Here is a 9,836-nt window from a genome sequence, read left to right as displayed (position 1 = left end):
ATGTTGTGTTATGTAAGACCGTGTGGGTTTTGATATGTGTGGTGCAAGATGGGTCTCTGTCTCCTGTGTATGCGTAGCAGGGTGAAATGGGAAAACAGGCATCTAATTCTTTGGTGTGTAGTTTGTGAAGTGCTCCTACTGTGTGTGTGTGTGTGTGTGTGTGTGTGTGTGTGTGTGTGTGTGTGTGTGATATGCCTGTGTTACATCAGAAGCTGTGCTGGGTCTGAGATTTTGCTCTACTTGTGAGCTCAGAAGCCAGCCTACCCAGGTCACAAGTATGTGTATGCAGGAACTCCGGGACCTGGGTCAGGGGTGAGCAGCACCTGTTCCTTGCAGCTACAGTAACACCTTGTGTTGATTCCTCCAGTTCTCATCTCCATGGGCGGGCAGATGGCATGCACCTGCCCTGGGGTGCACTTCCAGAGAAGAAGCCTGACACTCTTATCTCATACCACCCTGCTTCCCAGAGAGAGCAACCTTCATGCTGGAATGTGAGTACATCTCCAGGGAAAAGAAGGGATGGACATTGTTCCTGACTCCCCGGAATGTCTCTGAGACAAACATCCTTAACTAGGCTATAAGTGATTTTGCTCTGAGGACCTACCTGGACCAGGCAGAAACAGAAACCTGAGAAATTCATGGAGAACCACCTCTCAACAGGATCTACTTTCTAAAAAATACCTCCACAGGGGCTGTGAGATCAAGTCCAGTGTCAGGCTCTCTGTGCACGGTGGACAGTCTCTCTCCATCTCCCTCTGCTCCTCCCCCATGCTTGCTCTCTCTCTCTTTCTCTCTCTTTCTAAAATCAATCAATCAATCTTAAAAAATAAAAACACTTCAACAGGTACCTAATTTTTTCTTTGTGGATATGGCATGATGGATCTTTTAGCATGGTCTTCTGAGGTGGAAGGTAAGTGTTGTGTGTGTGAGAGAGAGGGGGAGATGTGAGTGTCTAATTTCTCTGTGTGAATGATATGGGTGTCTAAGTTTTTCCCCTGCGTGGTTGAAATTAGTATCTGATTCTTCTGTGCATTGTACAGGATGACATTCTGTGTGCGGAATGACATACTTACCACATTTTTCTGGTGTCCCTTGGAAATGGGTACCCATTTGTTGTGTAGACAGACGTGTATTCGTGTGTGTGTGAGATCAGCGCAGCTCACCTGATTGCTGTTTTTGCCTCTCTCTGTTTTCTGACATGTCTTGCTGCTGCCGCTGGCCAGCTGCAGCCCACAGGGACTCTCACCCAGGCAGGCACGTGGAGCGCACAGTAACCCTCACTTATGGGATGACTCACAGCAGTCTGCACACACTTGTCTCCATCCTGCTTACCTTTTTTTTTTTAAAGATTTTATTTATTTATTTGAGACCGAGAGAGCAAGAGAGTATGCAAGCAGGAGAGAGAGGCAGAGGCAGAGGGAGAAGCAGACTCCCCCTGAAGCAGGAAGCCTTGTAGGGTCTCCATCACAGGACCCACAGATCACAGCCCCAGCGGAAGGCAGAGGCTTCACCAATGGAGCCCCCCAGACGCCCCTGCACCCTGCCTCTCTCAGCAGCACACCCTGTCTCTCCTCCCTGGTGGTGGGTGGCCTGTGGTGGAGCAGGCAGGTGTCTGCTACTCCTGCCGCAGCTGCCGTCAGATGCACAGAGCACATTCACTCCAGAGGCCTTGCTGGCCAGCTCCAGTTGTTTCTTTTACAGATGATGTTTCAATTAGCAGCCTTGTCCAAGCCTTTTTTTTTTTTTTTTTTTTTACATTTTTGCCAGTGTTTTGCCAGCACCAGACTGGTCAGGAGAGGGCTCGGTGGACCTGAGGGAGGGAGGAACCTCATGAGCAGTGAGGACGGACCACCCAGGTCTAGAAGCGGCTCTGCTAGGCCTTGAATGTGAGAGCAGGCATGTCCAGGAGAGCCATGCTACTGGAAGAAGTGAGCTGGGAAGAGTATCCAAGGCCAGGCCAGAGTCAAAGCAGGACCTTGGAGACCTAGAGCAGCCCCTGGGCTGGTAAGCAGAGGCCTGGTACCCTCTGCCTTAGGTGTTGAAGGGTCAGCTCACTAACTGCTCTGTTCAGCATAGACCAGAAGTGGGCCAGAGGCTGCAGAAACAACCCAGACAGAACAGGTGGGCTTAGGTAGGTCAAGGCAGCATGGCAGAGTCCAAGAGCCATGGTTGGGTGAAGGCATATTTGAAGATAGAGCCCCCATGACTTCCCCAGGAATTGAACATGAGGAAACAGAGAAAGAGAAGAATCAGGAATGAGTCCGAGAATTTGTGCCCCAGTAACAGAAAAGATGGAGTGGCTATTGGTTGAGATGAGGAAGATGGAAGGAAGCAGGTCACCTGTGTAGCCCCGAGTTGTGTCCTGAACCTGGTGAGAATGATGTCTGCTGTTCACTGGAGGGACACATGATGCATAAGCACTGGAACATAGCCAGCATCTGGACTGGGCTTGAAACCATGGGCAGAGTGAGCACTGGCCAGGAGAGGAGCTGATGACGGGTATGGGCTTGGAAGAAAGGACCCCAGTGTCTTAGCTTAGCAGGCAGGATGGAGTGCTATCCTCTGCAGTGGGGGCTGGAGTGAGTAGCAGGCTTGAGGGGAGATCAGGAGTGGACACACGATACCAGAGCCTGAGCTCCCTAAAGATAGCCCAGCAGAGAAGTGGCCAGACAGTTGGATACAGGAGCCCAGGGTTCAGGTCTGGGGTGTTGTTGCTGACGAAGTCCCTGGAGAGAGCAGGCAGGGCAGATGTCCTGTCTCTGCTCTTTGAGAGAGACTTGTAGCCATGCCTCATGCACACACCCTGGCTCTCCCCCATTTGCAGACAGATGGCTACAGTGTCAGAGGGCCATCAGATTCCTGGGGTCACTGCCCTGTGCCCAGGGTTGTTCCTGGCCTTTTATCCCCACCTCTGCTACCCAGACCTCCACTGCAGACTAGTTCAATTTAGCTGCCATCTCACTGGAAAAGAGAAACAGCTGGTCGAGATGCTGCCCAGGCCCCACTCTCTGCATCAGGGCCTTCCTCCCCAAGTGCAAAGGGCTCCCAGAGCCCCCCACCCCAGATCCAGTCCCCAGTCCCAGGTGAGGACTTCAGATTAGGCAGCCTTCCCTCTCTCCAATGTGGTCATCTCTCCCTGTACCCCACCAACACCACTGAGGCTATGACCCAGACAGAAAACAGCCTTCTAGTCCCAGAAGCCCCTCCAAAGCAAAACACCTGGAAAGTTGTCTGTATTTACTCTCCTCCCTTGAGCCCACAATAATTCGGTTTTTACCTAGGCAATTCATCCACACTGCGCTGGTCAAAGTCCCAGAAGAGTCCCACTCCCCATACCCCTCTCAGCAGCTGACCAGACATCACTCACCCCTGGGGATCCTCCTCCCCAGTCTGCTCAATCAGGGTCTTTCTTGCTGGATCCTCCTGGACTCGCTGATTTCTCCATGTGGGCAGAGGCTCAGTACCCTCATTCCTCACTCACCGCTTGAACTCACTCATCCATCTCCAAACATTGCAAACTCAGACTATACTCCCGAAGCCCACAGCCTCACAGCAGCACCACGGGGAGTTCAATGGATATGACAGTTGCATTCCTGACCCCACTCTCCTGCACTCCATCACCATCCCCAGATTCTCAGAGGCTGTCCACCCTTCCTGTTGTTCCTCACCCATCCTGCCTATTCTCAAGCTGAGCCCCAGCAGTCTACACTTCCTCCCCTCCTGGGCACCACCCAGGCAGCACCACGACTTCACCCCTGCACTGCCTTCTGTGCCGCTCCTGCCAGACGAGCAAGACAAACAAACAGAGGAAGGTTTTACCGTGCCAGAGCCATGCCATCACTGCTCTGCCCAGAATGCCCAGGGACCTCTCCATCTGACCTCATCTCCTCCCTCTCCACGCCTCATGCCCTCTGACTTCCATGCTGGCCCCTGGCAAGCATCCTTCAGTCCCCCCACTTTGCAGCTTGGTGCTGGCAGGACAGCTTGCCTGTGAACGCCACCTCCAGATATTTGCAGGGCTCGTTCCCTCTGTGTTCCTACTCTGTGCCTCTCTGGCTAGCTCCTTCTATGTCCCTTACGTGCCCATCCACCCTATTGTAACACTCCACACATCCACTGCCTCCCCCACCCAGTTTATCTGGCTCCCACATGACACCTGATTTATTTTTCCCTATGTTATTGCCTCCCCCCGGGCCAAGGTGTGGAACCCACAGAGGGAGGGACGTCACAGTCACTACTTACAGTTCCAGGGCAGAACCGGTGCAAGGGTGGACTCACGCAGTTGCGGGGCCAGCCCTGATGCCCATTGTCCTGCCTGGTGCACGGGGAGCGCTCGGTGCTAGGTCCCAGAAAGGACTGGATCGCAAGAACAAGACCGACTCTGCCACAAGAACGCCCCGACCCGGGCGCTGGCCTCAGAGCCGGCTGCTTACTGGGTCCTGTGTCCAGGAGGACGCTCCCCCAACTCCAGCGCAGCACCCGCGGGCCACGCCCCCTCCGGCCACGCCCCCGCAATCCCCCGCCTCCTCTGCGAGCCCCGCCCCCGGCACCTTCCCCGCTCCAGCTCCAGCTCCCTCGGTGGAGCCTTGCCCAAAAGCGCCTGCGCCTTGTGACCACGCCCCGGCCGCGCCTTCGGGCCCCGCCCCCTACTGGCCCCGCCCCCTCCCTGCTGCGGGGTGGGAGCCGGGCCGCGCAACGCGCATGCTCCATGCGCGGCGCCCCCGACTCGCCGCTCGGCTCCGTTCGGGCATTTCCGCCTCTTTGTTTTAAACTCCGGACGGGTTTTTTTCTCCTGCTCTTGGGGGGGACCCGGAGGGAGCGGCGCCTCCCCCACTCCCGACGCTGCCCCCGCGTGCGCCCCGCTCGCCCGCAGCCGAGACGGCAGGTCAGTGAGTCCGCGCCCCGCCTGGCCTGGCCCGCGGCGCCCGCTCCTCAGGCCGCGGCCTCGGCCGGTGTGCGGGCCCGGAAGGCTCGGAACCCCGGTCCGCGCCCCTGCGCCCCTCGTCGGCCCGGCCCGCGGAGCCCCGACACGGCTCGGCACGCTCCGGGCACGGGCCGGACCCACGGGGCCGGGACCCGGGATAGGTCACGGGGAAGGGCCGGACCCCGGGACGGGTCATCGGGGAGGGACCGGAGAGAACCGGACCCCGGGACGGGCCAGCTGGGAAGGCCAGACCCTGAAACGGTTCACGGAGGTGGGCTAGACCCCAAACCCACCAGACAGGAAGCGCTGGACCCTGACATAGGTCACCGAGGAGAGTCCAGTCCTGGGATGGGTCATCCAGGAGGGTCCAACCCCAGTACGGGTCACCGAGGAGGACTGGGACCTTGAGACCGGACAGGAGTCAGAGAGGGCTGGACTCTGAGATAGGTCACTGAGGAGGGCCAGACCCCAAGATCTGGCAGGACCCAAGGAGGGCTGGGTCACTGAGGAGGGCCAGGACACCAAGACTGGCCCCAAAGAGGGCTGGGATCCTGGAACAGTCCTGTGAGCACTTCTGAGGCCCTGATACAGCCCCTTCCAAGTGGGAGGCCAGGACCCTGGGACCGTGCCTTAAGGAGGGTTCATCCCATGCTACAGGCTCCGGGGATGACCAGGGCCCCAGGTAGGTCATTTGGGAACATCTGGATGCTGGTGCAGGACCGTGAAGAAGCTAGGCTCTCCAGGAGGGCCAGGACCCTGACAAGAGCTGGAACTTGGAGATAGGTCACTCGGAAGGCCTGAACTCCTGAACAAGTAGATAGGAATCACCCAGACCCCAAGAGTGGACTATATGGGATGCTGGAACCCCAAGCCAGCCCTCCAGAAGGTTGGACCCCTAGGGCAGGGGCCCTTAATGTGTCCTTTCTACGCAACTGGATCCACCTGCTATGAAGGCTTGGGAGCATTGGGGATCCTGGTCACCTGAGCCCTATAGTGCAAGTCCCTCTGAGGCCCCCGAGCACCCTGATGTTAGGAGCACCTGGGCCAGGCCTACAGACCTTCTGGCCTTCAGCAGATGCCTCCTGGCTGGGCCCCAGGGGCACATGTGAAGCAGGGTGGGGACCCATCCTCATGCCTATAGGGATTCAAGTGGAGCTCCTAGTCCGCACTGGCTCCATGCCTCAGGCCAGCACTGTGCTCACTCCCCAGATCCAGAAAGCTGTCCCCTACTCTATTCTTCAGCCCCTACACCAGGGCTACTGTCTTTTGCCTTGGCCTTGTGGTCAGTGTTCATCACCTTCAACCACTCCAGCCCTTCTCTCCCTCCGTTGGTGGAGGTCATATGGTTGTGTAGGTGTGCCCTCCATCCTGAGACTGGGGTCTCAGGATGTCCTCTCACAGGTGTCCAGGAAGGTCCAGGAGGGGTGGGTCCAACCAGGAGTGTTGGAAGCCTAGGAAAGTGTTTTGGGGGCACTGGCCCAGGGCAGGAAAGTTGGAGCAGATATGCATATATATCAGGTGAGTGGATTAGGCACCCTCTCCACTCCAGGAAAGGAAAATATTAAAGGACCTAACAATGGGGGTCTTTGCTTCTCTGAAACCTTTGAATGACACTTTCATCTAAAACTAGCCCGTGTTCTCCTTTAATTTGAAAGTGCTGATGAAAAAGTAGGGTGTGGTATGTGCTACTCTTTGACTGGGGACTGGCTCCAGAGTGCATCCAGTAAGATGATGCTGGAGGAGTTTGAGAGAATGAAAAGCCCAGGAGGGCAAGGGCATTGTCCAGCTCAGCTCCCAGAACTGGCTGCCTGGCGTGAGGTCAGCAGGTAGCACACAACTATTAAATGAAGAAGTGACTGTGAATGAATGAGTGAAAGGCAGGAATACTTGTAGAAAGATCAGCATGTGTTAGGCTTGCAAACTGATCCAGAGATTGGGCAGTAGGATGAGATAAAAATCTAACACTCTGAGCTCTATGAACTCCCGAAAGAGACACTTGAACTGGTCAGTTCAGTATTTCACTTTGTGCCACAACTTTACTGCTTGGTTACTTGGGAGAAGACCCGTTTAGGTTTTCAGATTGGCATTTTATAAGACCAACTCCTAAGCAAATGGAGTCCCCAAATAGTCCAGCTTAGGAACTTTTATTCGCCAAATGTAACCACACTTGGGACCTTCTTACTCAACACTTACTTCTGATTTTTTTGTTGTTGTTGTTGTACTTTTGTACCTTTTTTAAAACTTAATTTGTTTTCTGAAGTTTTGGAGAAGACTTGCCAAATTGGGCATTCAGCTTTGGTTAGGTTCTTTAATTTCCTATTTTTGCATTTTTAAAGGTGTGATAGTCCTGCATGGTTGCATTATTTATATATTGCTGCCCAACAAATTACCCCAAAACTTAGTGTCTTAAAACATCAGTTAATTATTTTACCGTTTCTGTGGGTCAGGAATCCAGGCACTGCTTAGCTGAGTCCTCTGACTCAGAGTCTCATAAGGCTGCCTTCAGAGTGCTGGCTGGAGCTGTGGTCTCATCTGAAGGTTTGACTGTGTGTTTGACTGTGCTTCCAGGCCTGCTTGCTCGGCCACTGGGGCTCTTCATAGGGCAAGTCAGAGGGAGCCAGTGCAGAAAAGAGAGCAAGCGAGAAGGCCACAGTCTTCGAGACCTAATTGTGGCAGGGACATCCCATCCCTTTTGCCATATTCTCTTTGTTAGAACCTCGTCACTGGGTTAGGGTTAGGCTTAGGGTATGTGTACTGGGCGTGGGGGTGATGGTCACTGTGGTCATCTTAATGCCTGTCACTTAGCAGATTTCAGCTAATATAGGGCCTGTACTTGAGAAATACCCGCAAGTCAATTAGCAGAATTGGATAGAGAACAGTGCGTTCAGTAGAAGGTTGCAACAACTCAGCTCTCTTTGATTGTATAGGTTCCTCTGATGTCACCATAATGACCACAGCCACTGGAACTTACACAGGAGGGAAGATAAATTATAAATAGGGAAGATGCTTGGGAATTACACCTGGAGCAAACCATAAGCAACTCCCCTGCCAACCCTGCAAATTAAATTGAGTGCTGTAGAATTCTTGGATAGCTTCAAGTTCAATGATTTCAGTGTTTCCAGAGCATCATTTTAGTCCTGCCCGAGATTTTGCTCCAGGAATTATAAACTGACCTTTGTAAAAAGTTTTTCAGGAGTAAGATCCTGAGACATTTTAGATATTTGACCCTTGTAAGGAAGTCATGCTCCAGGAGCCAGAATGTAAGGGCCTCAGTGCTCAGGGCCTGTGGCTCCTTGGAGCTCATGGACTCTGGTGCCATGCCTCTCTCTGGCACCCCGGGCGGGGGCTGGAGTGAGGGCTGTAAAGCGCACTGTGGAAGCCCTCTGCAGAGGGATGTGTCCCCTCCTGCTGCCCAGTTCTTTCTGGACCTGCTGGGGTCCAGGTCTTGCTAGTGGGAGGAAGGGGCCTCTTGCCAGTGATTGGAATTACTTATTTGAGTTGTTAGATTGAATTATAAAGGAAGGTTTATTTTGGTTTATACTTGTGCTTTCTCGAATGCCAGGATTTATTATTTCATTTGAAGCTGTTTGCTTATTGGTCAGAATCGAATTTGAAATTGAAAATGTAATTTTACTATTGAAATATGTTGAGGTTTGGGGACAGTTTCTTACTACCCTTCTGATATTTGCTGTTTGTAGTACAGAAATGCTGCCCAATTCTCATTGTGCTTCAAAAAATGGAACTATACTGCTCTACAAGTTGATAGTTTATCATTAAATTTTAAGAAGTAAGACCTCTAAAAATAATAAGCGTATCTTTTCTGATCTGCCATGTTCCTCCCTACAGAACTGAATTCTCTGAAGGCCAAAGGACAACAATAATGAAACACTTAACACATGATGAGAGAGTTAAGGTGTGAGCCTTGCTTAGGCACATCTTCAGAATTGTCTGTTAAATTAAGCAAAACTCATTGATAAGAAATAAAACGCGCTAGAAAATATATCCTTAAAAACTAGTTGTGGGGTTGAATGCTTTTTTGAAGAGAACTTCTAATATTCAGGTGAACATGGGGAGTGGAAGTTAATTGGATTATTTTGCAAATGAATCAGTATTCACTGGACTTTGCTACATTAACATGCTGTTAACCTGTTCCAGATGTTTAGCAAGAAATATGCCAACAGTAGAAAGCTGTCTGCATTCTTCTTTGAAGCCCCTGCTAACTGTGGGTTTTATGGGGGCAGAAAGTGGTGATGCTCAGCAGGGCCTGGCCGGTGTTAGATGCGCAACAAAGAATTGAAGTCTGATCTTCATTCACACCTTGTGTGGCCCTGTCTTGGAGATACTCTGTGTGTCAGCTCATCTGGTTCTTAAAGCCACTCCACGTCTGCTCTCTGATCACCCCTGTGTGCCTGGGAGGAAACAGATGCAGGCCATGGCTGGAATGTGAGGAGCAGAGAAGGGTCAGCCTTTCCATTTTTATTTCAGAAAAAAACACAGTGGAGGAAAACGGAAAGGATTCTATACCCCACCCTGATCTAGCAATTATTTATGCTTTGCCATGTTTGCTTTATCTCTTTTTTCTAAATACATATTTATTGTCACTGAATCATCTGAAAGTAGCTACAGACAACCTCCCAATTCCTTCAGTAATTCTGAGCACATAGGTCATGGGATCAGGATGGTCTCCACACAACCACAGTGTCATTCTCACGCCTGAGGAATGGGCACTCGGTTCACATACTAGCTCATTTTCTGTTCATTTTCCAATCTCCCGACTTGTCTCAGGAATGTCTTCTGTGGCATTTTCCCCAACCAGATCCAGGCAGGGTCCTGGGATGGCACAGGGTGTCCTGCGCCTCCTGGACGAGGCATAGGTGGGTTCCCTGGGTGGCACTGGGGGTCATGGCCCCTG

At 52.4% G+C, this 9,836-nt stretch overlaps 1 protein-coding gene across 1 annotated transcript in view; it reads left to right on the top strand.

The window, feature by feature from the left end:
- Nucleotides 1-4,818: 4,818 nt before the first annotated feature.
- LOC111148941 (polycomb group ring finger 3) overlaps nucleotides 4,819-9,836 on the top strand; it is a 52,254-nt gene continuing 47,236 nt past the window's right edge. The window contains exon 1 of the mRNA XM_022505770.1: nucleotides 4,819-4,885. The gene's annotated coding sequence lies outside the window, so the exon portion shown is untranslated. The remainder of the gene's footprint in view (nucleotides 4,886-9,836) is intronic.

Source organism: Enhydra lutris, unplaced genomic scaffold (assembly GCF_002288905.1).
Source record: "Enhydra lutris kenyoni isolate GAN:26980312 unplaced genomic scaffold, ASM228890v2 scaffoldscaffold21, whole genome shotgun sequence".
NCBI lineage: Eukaryota > Metazoa > Chordata > Mammalia > Carnivora > Mustelidae > Enhydra > Enhydra lutris.
The sequence above is the reverse complement of the archived record's forward strand: the minus strand, read 5'-3'. Positions and strand labels throughout refer to the sequence as shown.